Here is an 11631-nt window from a genome sequence, read left to right as displayed (position 1 = left end):
AATTTTAGTGCCTCTGCACTAATAACTTGAAGAGTATTAAAGATTTTTTTTGGCTACAGTTTCATTTATAAGAGAGTTTGTATTCCTCTGTTCAAGAAATCAACAAAAACTATATCCAGTTTCACTGGCTAGAATATTTTGGGGATGTTTCCCAGATGGAAGATGCTGATCTCAACTTGCTTCAAGTGGTTCTGTTAGTGCAACCTGTTGGCTACTGACTACAGCAGCCCTGCTTTCATGTCTGTCGTATACCATAGTATTTTTAGACTTGTAAAGCATAGGAAGGAAGCTGGATTGTGCAGAACCTTGTTGCAAATCCTTTGTGCCTAAAGATGATATGGCACAGCCTAGTTCCTGGCATTGTTAACAGCTGAAGAAAAATGTGTAGTACTTAAAGAGGAAGAAATCTCTGATCATGCAAAGTGTAAGTAGCCTATTTAGAGGGGTTTATCTTTTTAAGCAATTTTGTATGCTCAATCTATTTCTTCATACTGTTGCTGTAGGTGAACAGGGCAGTGTGCTTGTCCTCAAATTCTGCAATGTACAGAATGCTGTCTTACAATGAAATTCTAGAAGTTGTACCTGTAATAAAAAAGCTGGCAAACTGCCTTTTGGCTACACTCTGCGGACAAGGTTTTCAGAGGTTGACTGAGCCAAGAGAGGGATTCTGGACTGTTTGAAACAGTAAGGTGGAAAACACAGCACCCTACCTAGGGGAAATTTTGCAGTGGAAATGAGATCACCAGGAAGATCCAGTAACCTTTTAAGAAAAAAAACAGGCCAAGTAGTGCTTGAGGAAGCATGAGCACTCTTCTGTGCTCAGTCTTCTGAGGAGATGGGGCTTGACTCATGGGTGAGTTGATAGCTGGAGAGAAACACTCAATGCCACCCAGCGTGGGTGTCCAAAAGGAAAAACAAGAGTTGTTCCTTTACATTTGAAGTCATAAGTGAAAAAGATTTATCTCAGTTAAGACAGCTTTGCTTTGAGGGCAGATACAAATCTAAATTGTGATAGTTTGGTAGGCACAAAACCATGTGCTTTCAGGGAAAGCATCTGGCAGTTGGTGCTGGCTTACTGGCAGGCTGCTTTTGGAACGGCAACAAAACCTGGGAACTTTTCTAGAGCTAAGAAGTTGTTTAGATTTGTCAATTGAATTTACCGGGGTGATGTTACTGGAAGCAATTTATTTTGGATTGGGTTTGTTGGGTTTTTTTTACCCTCAATTGAAAGGTCTAATTGTAAAACTTGTATTAGGGTCCGTTAAGTGTATCTTGCTCAGCAACTTTCAGAGCAAATACAGCTGAGGAAGAGCTTTTTTGTCTCCTCATAAACACTGAATACTTTCAGAAGGAAATTAGATGCCTTATATCTTAAGTTTCAGATCTGTAAAAGCTGATCAGCACTGTGGTTAGACCATCTAATTAATGATCTGTTTCATGTGCTGTAAACTAAGGGAAAATGGTTGTTATAAGAAGGGTATAAATTTGGAAATGCAAAACCCGCTGAGGAATAAAGCCTTTTTAATTTTATTTTTTCTTTTTTGTCTTGAATAATGAATATTACCAGAAGAAGGAAAAGCCTTTAACAAATAAGGTCAAAGAATAATCAAAAAAGATAAAACAGATGTGTGTCAAGGTTGTGGTTGGATAGAGGAGGTTCAGTGGAAACAGTGATGCTAACATGACTGTAGAGTCTGTCAGCTGGAAGTTTGAGGCATGCACGATGGTCATCTTTAAGGCACTGATTTTATGAAAGGAGCAGCAACTGCTGTATTGCATCTTTCAGTTGAAAAAAAGGCTGTAGCTGTTGCTGAGGTGAGTGGGGGGCTGGAAGGGAAATTGAGTGCAGAAGTACATATTTCTGAATAATCTTGGGAAATAAGGGATGTATCCTTAGATTCATGTTACTGATACATCAAAAATGACAAAGGATATGTCTGAGAATCTTGGGGGAAAAAAAAAACCCAAACCCTAGTTTGAGTTCTTATATAAGGGATGCTCCAGAGTGTCTCATTGCTGGCCAGAAAGAAGCTAGATAAACTCTTACAATTGCATCTTCATAGCATCATTGCTCTTGGGGGTGATATCCCAATATATTATTCATTAATATTTTATTAAAAGCTCATGCCATTCGAAGAGGAATTGGTATTTTGTGTGAAAGAATTTATTCTAACCAGGCTGAAGCAACTGTTTCATAACATAAGGAAATATAAAAATACATTTTTATGGCATAAACGGAAAATAAAAACAGAAGGAAAATAAAATTGTTGGAGTAGATGGTCTTGTTGAATTTAGGATTAAATGAAACTAACATTTGAGCTGTGAGAATGTAGGGAGCATTAAGAACGTTAAGGATACAGTCAATTTAATTCAATCTGGACTAATGGTCAACCAGCCTAGTTCTCTGGGAGTATGTGCTGCCCTCCGTTTTCAAAGGGAAAGTATATGTAGCATAGAAACTGCAGACTGTAGTTGTATTCACTCCTAGAGACAGTAATGAGCATCTGGGATAGAGTCACTATCAAAGACCACAATGAAGATCAAGACTGAAGTTGTTTTCTCCTAGCAGTTTATGGTGAGTTGATAATCACTTAGGAGACTGTCCTGGAGCAGGTTTTAAAACATCTTTGATAGTTTTTCAGCAGGTGCCCTGCAAGTGAAGCCCTTGCAGAGGTGCCAGCCAACATGCCTGTGAGTTTTGTGTGTGGTGGTTGTGGTCCCTAAGCTCTGTGTTGACTCTTGTCTCTTCACAGGTCATTCTTCTGGATAGCCTTGCTCTGTTAAGGTGGAGCTTGTAGCTGTATTTGTTTTGCTTGGTTTTAACCTCCCTCCTGCAGGCAATGTCATGAAAATGGAACAATAGATACATCCCATTTCCCCCTGCTTGCTTAGGTGATTTCTGTTCTCTCTAGCCTTGGAAGACTAGAGATACAATGAGGGCTGTTTTACGTGGTAGCTGTAGGCGTCTGGAGAGAGAGCATACCAAAATGAGGCAAAGCTTCGGTCCAGAAGTGTTGACACTGGGTGCAGTGCTAAGTGCTGTGTGTGAGGGGAAACATTTTCTTCTTGTGGTAGTCCAGTCCTCTAGTTCAAGCAAGATGCGATTAAGGAACCTGTTTTTGACAGCTAATCTGCCAGAGCTCACACCTTCATGACAGGGTGATGAGAGGAACTGTGTAACCTTGTTATGGAAGCAGAGCTATTCCCTCTGCGTGTCACTTCTTCCCCCCAAAGGAGATTAAAACACAGGTGCCTAAACAGGGAGGATTATCTTTCTTGCCATTTACCCTGGCTCTAAAAGATTTGTCCTTTCAGCTGCTGCTTGAGAAAGCACTTTTTCTTTGCTTTTCCTTCTTTCAGAAAGATGATAGAAGAATATATAACATTATGAGTCTTTTGTACAAAATAACTAGTCTGGTTGTCCAATGCTTAGTTCCAGAAAACTTACTATGAGGAAATGAAGTTGTGCAATGATAGATGTCTGGGAAAGCATAGATAAAGCATTTAATGAAGCTGGCAAACCTCCAAAGCAGAAAATACTGTGCAGCTGTCAGCCTTTGGGGCTTTCTGGAAAGGTTTTGTAATTGATCTGCATATTGATCTCTTTCTTAAAAACAGATAAATCCTGTCTCTAGTGGTCTAACAGAAGGTACTAGCAGGGATAGCAGAGGGAGTTTGTTCTTCTGGGTGGGTATAAATGCCTTTTTTGGTCACTGTGGCCTCTTCCTTATTCTTCTGTACCTTGTAGACATGCTGATCATTGCACACAAGCGAAATAAGTTCATAATATGAAGTCCAGAATGTGAACTAACACATCTACATTTCTATAACAATATGTTTCAACTTTTTCCTGCCAGCTCCTACAGAGACACATTTGTCTGAAGAGAATGTTCCATCGTTTGATTTACTTGTGTAAGCTTGCATGAGCTAAAATCCCATAGTCCAGTTCACTGGGCATCATTTCAATGCAGTGAGCACAGTCTGTCCCCCAAAGCATTTATGATCACTGCAGTTGTATTTATGTGACTAGGAAGGAGTGGAAGAAAAAACCTATACTTCATCAGCAATGATTTTACTTGTAGCTAGAAACTGATGGGAGAGGAAAACTGCTGAAGCTTTTATTATGAGCCCAAGTTTTGTCTGAATTTGTCTCAAGAGACATAAATGAAAAGAGAGTGAGATTTTTACATTTCAGCTGACATTGTATGTCTTCTCAATTCCTTGGGGACAAATGTAATTTGCAAAAGTCTGTAATTTTGTTTCCTTACATTGTCTTCGATGGGGGGAGGAATCTTATCAGTTACTCTTGCTCTTAAGCGTTCTTCAGAAATCCTTAAAGGATGTATTGCTTTCAGAAATTTGTGTCATCATTTATTTATTTTTATATATGTTGGGGGCTTTGTTTGTGTTTGGTTTTTGGTTTTGGTTGTGTTTTTGTTTGCTTGTTTTTTGGTTTTTGGTTGTTTGTTTTTTTTTAGATGGCAATGGATGAGGATGTATTATACTGCTTCAGAGGAAAAAGTGATCATCATCTCTCGATGGACCATCGCTGCGGTTGAGATTAAGGTGAATTGATAGTGATGGTAACATCTGTAACATCCTGTGTCCAGTCTGGGTGGTCATGCTATTCCTCTAAATGAAACTGTGGCAATTAAAAAACATATTTCCAGTAATTCTTTTTGGTGTTAGGAGCACTATCAAGAAGTGGAATACCTAATGTAGTATAAGATTGTTCATTCATACAAAAAAAAAGCAAACCCAAAACACCAGAACAAGCAAAAAACCCCAACAGAAAAAAAAAAAAAACAACACTGTCAGTTTAAGCTTAGCTACTGTGTACAAGTTAGTAAAAAGAAATGCCTTCTGTTAGTGCTGAATATTTGTTCAGAGTCATTAATAATGATGTCTGTAAGAGCTGAACAAACAGTGTCAGAATGGAGCAAAGGAATTAAGAAAGATAGCCTGTATTTCTGAACCTATTCCCATTCATCACTGGCAAAAGAGAGGTGGTTAGATCTAAAAGTAGTTAGTCTGAGACATTTTGCGTATGTGTGAATGAGACCTTTGTGTTTCTAGATGGTCAGTTCTCTGTTAGACTTGTGTTCAGAGGCTGTTCTTGCCTGGTTAAGTGGGGTGAATTCTGGCTTAATGAGTTCTGCCAGCAGCTTACTTGCTTTTGTAGCAGCTGGCTTTCCAGTGCTAGATTACAGGTCTGAACAGCCATCTCCATTGAGGGCTGCCACAGATTGGTGTACTCTGCTTCCTGTGTTGTGAGAGCCTGTCTCCAGTAAGATCACTGAGATGGTTGAATGCTGTAATAAAAATCCAGTCCATACTTAAATACTGCATAGAAGAGTTATTTAAATGGATTTTTCTTTTTCTCAAAATGAGTCCATTTCAAAATTTGAGGTAAGCTTATGGCAACCATTTATAAATTCTAAGTTAGCTATAAAATGAAGATATTTATCAAAGAAAATATAAGCTGCCTTACCATTAATTTTCAAATATTGGAGAGTTTAAAAAAATTGTCCTGCTCTTTAATGTCAGCAGAAATAGGGAGAAATCATCTTTGTCTTTTGGAGAGCAATTCAAGCGGTATAAAGACATCAGGCACGCAAGTGTTATTGTTTTATAGGTGTACTATTGGAGGTTTCACAAAGGCCAGTACATTCTACCTCATTGCTCCCAGCAGTGTTAGAGGTGAGGCGAGTCAGATGAAAATTGCAAATCAACAGTTACATTGAATATTTCCAGAAGGTGAGATCTAAATTTCATTTGTATTCTATTGAAGAAACTGAAAATATGTGAATGAGTCAGGTCTGCTTGTACCAGCTGACAAAGCCTGTAAAGAACTCTTCCTTAGGAAAATAACCTATTTGTATAGTTGTGAAAAAAAAGTTGAAGTAAATTATTAAACGTTATGCAGCCATTTAGATCATAGTTTAAACTGGAATTACTTGAAACATTGTGGAAATCCTTAGCAACCATTAGCTGTAGTCAATATTTAGGGTCATATTTTAATTTAATTGCAGGATAAACATATGCCCTGCCTTTAATGTTCTTTGACACATATTAAAAAAATAAGGAATTTTCATAGAAGGTATTCTTAGCCAAATTCTGTTTATGTATCACTGAGTCATGCCTGGACCTGCAAAAAGTCCTATGCACCTTTATGGCCATAATTCGGTGTGCCAGTTGTCTTTTTTATTTACATATAAGTAACAGCACAGAAGCACTGGCTGTAGGGCTGAAAGGGAAGGAAATAGAAAATTCGCAGGCACGAGAAATGAGCTGGATGTGCTTTCAGGAACAGCAGTTCCAAGATTAGGTAGTGCGTGTTTGCTAGCCAACTGAGTGTGTGCCCTTTGGGAAAGAAAGAAACAGTCAAGGGCAGAAAGCATGGGAAGAACTCTGTCAAAAATGGAGTCAAGAACCCCTCTGCTACCACTATTCTATCACTTAAGAAGGAGCAGCAGGGATAAATATTGGAAGGAAGAAAAATCAGCTCGTAAAGGCAGGCATTTAACCTAGCCTAGGTAATGAATAACCAGCACATGCATAGGATCTTGGCAGTGGAGGGAGAAAGGAAGGGTAGAGCTGGTGACATCAAAGAATAACTCATCCTGCCACAACAGCAAGGAATTCATGAATGCCAGGGAAATAGGGAGACTATCAGCTCTACAGGCAGGAGCTAAATGAGCAGAACCTTGCAAAAATCACTAGTTAAAACTTTACCTAATTCTCTAGTAGGTGAATTTTTTGTATTAAAATTATGAACACTGAAAGCAGAATAAGCATATACTGAGCTCTGTGGATGTGAAAAGTGTTTGCACTTTCTTCAGGTATGCAAAAGGTAGTAGTGGCTTGTAGGTAAAGGCTGTATTTTGTAGAAATTGATGTGATGATTACACCACCAACTGTGATGAATCATTCCTTAGGGAAATAATGAACATGAAACAGGCTTAAAAGTGGATATTAAAATCTGCTTTTTAAATTCATAATTTTAAATAGATTATTTGAAGCACTTAAGTCAATGTCTTCCATAGTGTATGGAGCATAATACAGTCCATTGTAGTGCTGGTCTTTAAGATGCTAATCTAATTACAGGCACAACTTTTGCCATAGCTGTAATGTTCCTTATATTTGTCATGCTACAGGTTTTAACAAACACCTGCATACCTAGCAACGTTTTCAAAAAACAAAAACCCCCAACAAACAAACCAACAACAAATAAATCAAAACCCATATTAATTTGAGCCACTTTTGGCCTTCCAGCCATAACTAGATATGTCACTCTGAAGTACATGTGTGTATTTGATGGTATATACAGAACACAAGGCTTTTTGTATAACAAGGAAAGGAATGGAAAACCAATCATGAGGAGGGACAGGAAAGTAGACTTGGTATATATGTATTTTGGGAATTGGCATGGCTACAGCAAGCTGAATGCTTTGATGAGTAGGACAGGTAGTAAGGGTGTGCTGTGAACGTGAAAAGAGGGCTGCTGTGGTCAGGGAGGGAGTGACTTTGGCTTGGTGGGACAACTGGTGATGGTGAGACAAACTTTGCTGTCTCTCAACAGAGAGCTCCAACTCCGCATGAGATTTCAAAAGCTAACTCGTTTCAGCTTGGTGTGTGTATTAGTGGGCTTCTAGCCACAGCATATTATGAGAGATTATCCTGAGTGAAAATTTAGCCCACGTGATGAGCAGAAAATCTTATGCTTGAACTTTCTCTCCCACAAGGAATGATGGTAGAGCATAAGCATGTAGATGATTTGTGACTGGTTAAAGAAAGAGCACTTAGGTTTTCATGCACTTCTGTTTTCTCGAATAGTCAAAACATTTCTGCCAAAAAAAAGTAGGCTCATGCCTTAGAAAGAAATAGCTGGAATCAGTTAAAGAGTTGTAACAAAAAGTATTGTTCACCTCTTACCAGGTCATAATAAAGGGAAAACGATATGGGTAAGAACTGCTTGAGAGAAAGGCATGGGGGTGGCAGAAGGGGAGAAAGAAGTATGAAAAGAGAACAGACTCAAGAGCAAAACCAGAGGTGACTGTGAATACCAGGTGAGGGGATATTTTAAAAGTTGCCCCGAATGAGTATAATTATTGGCAAATACATGCTGAGTAGAGGACACAGGCAGCTGGCAACAGCAGAGCAGATTGTGTGAAATAAAGGTTGAGAATCAAAGAGCATAAGGCTAAAGATGGTTTCTCCTATAGAAGGTGCTGTGTCTTCAGCAGACCAGATGAGAGTATCAAGGCTGCAGATACTGTACACATTGGAGAAGAGGAAAATACAGAAATTGGCCATTCTGCCACACTCAAGTAGCAGTCACTGATCCTCTCTGGTCTGAGGACCAAAACCACTTTGCAGGTAAGATCTTCAGATTTGCTCAACCAAAGATGTAGAGGTAGTGGCAGCCTCCCTTAGTAGCAAAGCAGACTTGTAGGTTTGTGGGCAATACTTCAGACTCATCTGGCAAAGTCCTTTGTGCTTTTTTTGGCACAATAGCTTTTAAGTAAGTTGTTGTTTTGGCTTCTCCAGACTCAGAAATACAAGAGCAGGCTGAAAGGCAGGAGCGTAAACCATTTAAAACTGCTCCCCTGGGCAGACAGCAGAGCTTCCCACCACCTGCTTCATTGCCCCTCTGTGGGGTATTTGTGTGTGCAGTGATAAGTGTGCAGGTTTGCTTCATTTCCCATCACAGTAGCTGGAGGGCTTGGATTGTTGTCACAGAGCAGACTGAGTAGCAGCCTGTCTCTTTCCAGCAGAAAACAAATGGGGCATCAAAGTAGCACATGCTGCTTTCTTCCTTGGGGTGGATGGTATGATTATAATGCAGTTATCTATGTTTAAAAAAGAAGTCTTTTGTAAACACTCCTGTTGCCAGTATTCTGTTGTAAATATTTCAGAAGAAAAATGTTTGGGTTTTTTTTCTTCTTTTTTTTTTTTGAGTAGGTGTTGGAAGCAGCTGTAGTGCATGTAACATACCAACATTTTTCCAGTTGAATTAAATTAACATAGCTGGAAATGTCAGTAGCCATCATGGGGTAAGGTTCTCTTATGCAACTCATCTCCCATCTTACCTGGTTACCTTCCTCTTCTGTATTCACTTTTATTTCTTACTGGGCAGCTGAAAGAGAAGGCAATAGTTCTAGTCAACGCTAAAAGGACATGAAAAATTCTTTGGGTATTGTTGTGGTTTACTCCCAGTCAGCAACTGAGCACTAACCAGCCTCTTACTCACTTACCCTCTTGTCTGGCCAGGGGAAGAGAATTGGAAGAGCAAAAGTGAGAAAACCCATGGGTTCAGATAAGACAGTTTATTGGGTAAAGCAGAAGCCACATGCACAAGCAAAGCCAAACAAGGAATTAATTCACTACTTCCCACTGGCAGGCAGGTGTTCAGCCATTCCCAGGGCAGCAGGGCTCCATCACATGTAATGGCTACTCGGAAGACAAATGTCATCACTCCAAACGTCCCCTCATTAGTCCTCCCCCAGCTTTATATGCTGAGCATGACAGCATGTGGTCTGGGGTACCACTTGGATCAGTTGGGGTCAGCTGTCCCAGCTAAGAATCTAGAAGTTAAGTTATTTTGGTGACAATTGGTAGATAAAGAGTTTAACTGATTTGGACGGCTGCTGATCCAGTTCAAGAAACAAGCCAAATCCACAACTTAAAATACAATAACTTTGAAATTTGAGGAGGGGAAGAAGGGTAATGTATGTGCACCAGAGTGAAGCCACCTGTCCGCAGTTCAAAGTCTGAATGGCTTGCAGGTACCACCCCCAGCTTTTAAGGATAAAGAGCTCAGAGCATATTCTGTTTGTTGAACCTTGATACTGTGTTGAATTTGATGGACTTCTTAAAATTGATTGTTAACTGGAATCTCTGTAACAGACTTAATTATCTGATATAATAGATACTTAGAAGTTAATAATAAACTCAGAAATCCACTGCTTGTCCAGCTGTCGTGTTAATTATGTTAACAACACATTGGCAGTTACTTTGATTTAAGCACTATGGGTTTGGTTTGCCTTTCTGTTCCGGTTCACTCTCTGCATACCTTTATTTAAGGTGTACTTGCTGCCCTTCCAAGCATACAAAGGAGCACACAAGGTCATCTAAGGAGGCTGCTGTGAACCACACACAAACTTTCTCCATCAGAGCATCCCTGAATACTCTAATACTGAAAGCCAGGTGCTCCTTTTTAACTGGAGCCAACTGCTGCCTAATTTTGAGTAAACTGCTTCTCGTAATAGGAATGGCTGTTTCATTTCATCCATTGAAGTGCAATTCAACGGCCAAATCTCCACCCATTCTGAACACAGCATTCCTTTCGTCGCCCTTATATAAAGGTAAGGTTGCACTGGAGGCAGACTGGAATGCTTGTTCAGCCTCAGTAAAGACGTCTGGTCTCATGATAGTTGGAAAGATGAAGCTTCTGGTACTCTGTGAATTTTTGTTTGTCTTTCTTTTGTTTCTCAATGCCTTTACCGCAGAAGGTACAGTATATCCTTATAACACAATTGTCTCCTATCTTATTCTTTCCTTTTGTGATATAAAAACACTTATTCTCTATGTTGATTTTAATTAAAAGAAAACAGCTTGACAACTGGAAAGGAGAAAATGAATTTAGGAAAGGAATTAGACTGCAGAATGTGTTTGCATATCAATGCTTTGTTTTGTATGGACAGTAGTGTTTCCTATCTGTTACTTCCTCTTGCACTCCTCAGCATGATTAAGTTTTACCTTAATCTGTGTTCTGAAACCTGCTCCTCTGAAAAAAATTCTATTACTTTTCCAGTAGATAACCATCTGCCAATCTAAAAATTATATATTTTTCTGAATTGTGAAAAATGCATTAATGGAAAAAGTTTCTACCCTTATGGAACAAGGGAATAGATAGCATTCAGGTCACCAGAACTGGAGCAATTGAGAAGTTCTTTACAGAACAGTGAAACAAGTGGAAGTAGCTCTTCTGACCTTCTATCAGTCTTGACTCATTTTTTAACCACTGGCATTTCACTTTAATTGCAGTATTCCCTTGTGGCACTGAGTTACCATTTTGCAGTATTCCAAATTGTGCAAATTCGTTGATCGGTTTAAATCTTAAAAACAGGGGGGTTTGCATCTATCTGTAGCCACACCCCTAGAGATGTCATTCTGTGTTTGCAGGGGGACAGTTTAGTAGGATTTTTAAATTGAAAGTTGCATCTTTTAGAGTTACCTGTTCAGATTTGTTGTTTGATGTTGTAAATCTTGGAGAGCTATCATGATTGCTCCATGCATTTATTTTACACAAGATGTAAAGAATGAATATGAGATAAGGAAAACCAAATAAGCTAAATGTTCAAAGGTCAGGAGCAGCAGATTTGCCATGCTTTGTATTTTCTAGACACCTCATTAGAATCACTTTATTTGCAAATGAGTGTGGAGAGATGTGGAAGACAACATGTGATTGTCTTTCAAACTGATCAAGTAAGCTGCTCAGTTTTCTCATTTACTGGAGTCTGTTCTGAGTGGTAGAGAGCTGTTTGCCAGAGCGGTAATACCTGAAGTTCTTCTGCTCCCTTGGCATTTTCCACTTCTCTATTTATTCAGGGTTCCCAAACCTGTTGA

The 11631-nt window shown here is 39.2% G+C and overlaps 1 long non-coding RNA gene across 2 annotated transcripts in view; it reads left to right on the top strand.

Moving 5' to 3' along the window:
- Positions 1-10374: 10374 nt before the first annotated feature.
- The window catches only part of LOC133223239 (uncharacterized), a 318819-nt gene continuing 317562 nt past the window's right edge, over positions 10375-11631 (top strand). For both annotated transcript variants that reach the window (XR_009728499.1, XR_009728498.1), the window contains exon 1: positions 10375-10514. This is a non-coding gene — a long non-coding RNA (uncharacterized LOC133223239). The remainder of the gene's footprint in view (positions 10515-11631) is intronic.

This window comes from Neopsephotus bourkii, unplaced genomic scaffold (assembly GCF_033783945.1).
Source record: "Neopsephotus bourkii isolate Nb327-2 ecotype Australia unplaced genomic scaffold, CSIRO-AGI_Nbou_v1 NB_1634, whole genome shotgun sequence".
Classification (NCBI taxonomy): Eukaryota; Metazoa; Chordata; class Aves; order Psittaciformes; family Psittacidae; genus Neopsephotus; species Neopsephotus bourkii.
This window is presented reverse-complemented; position numbering and strand designations above follow the sequence as displayed.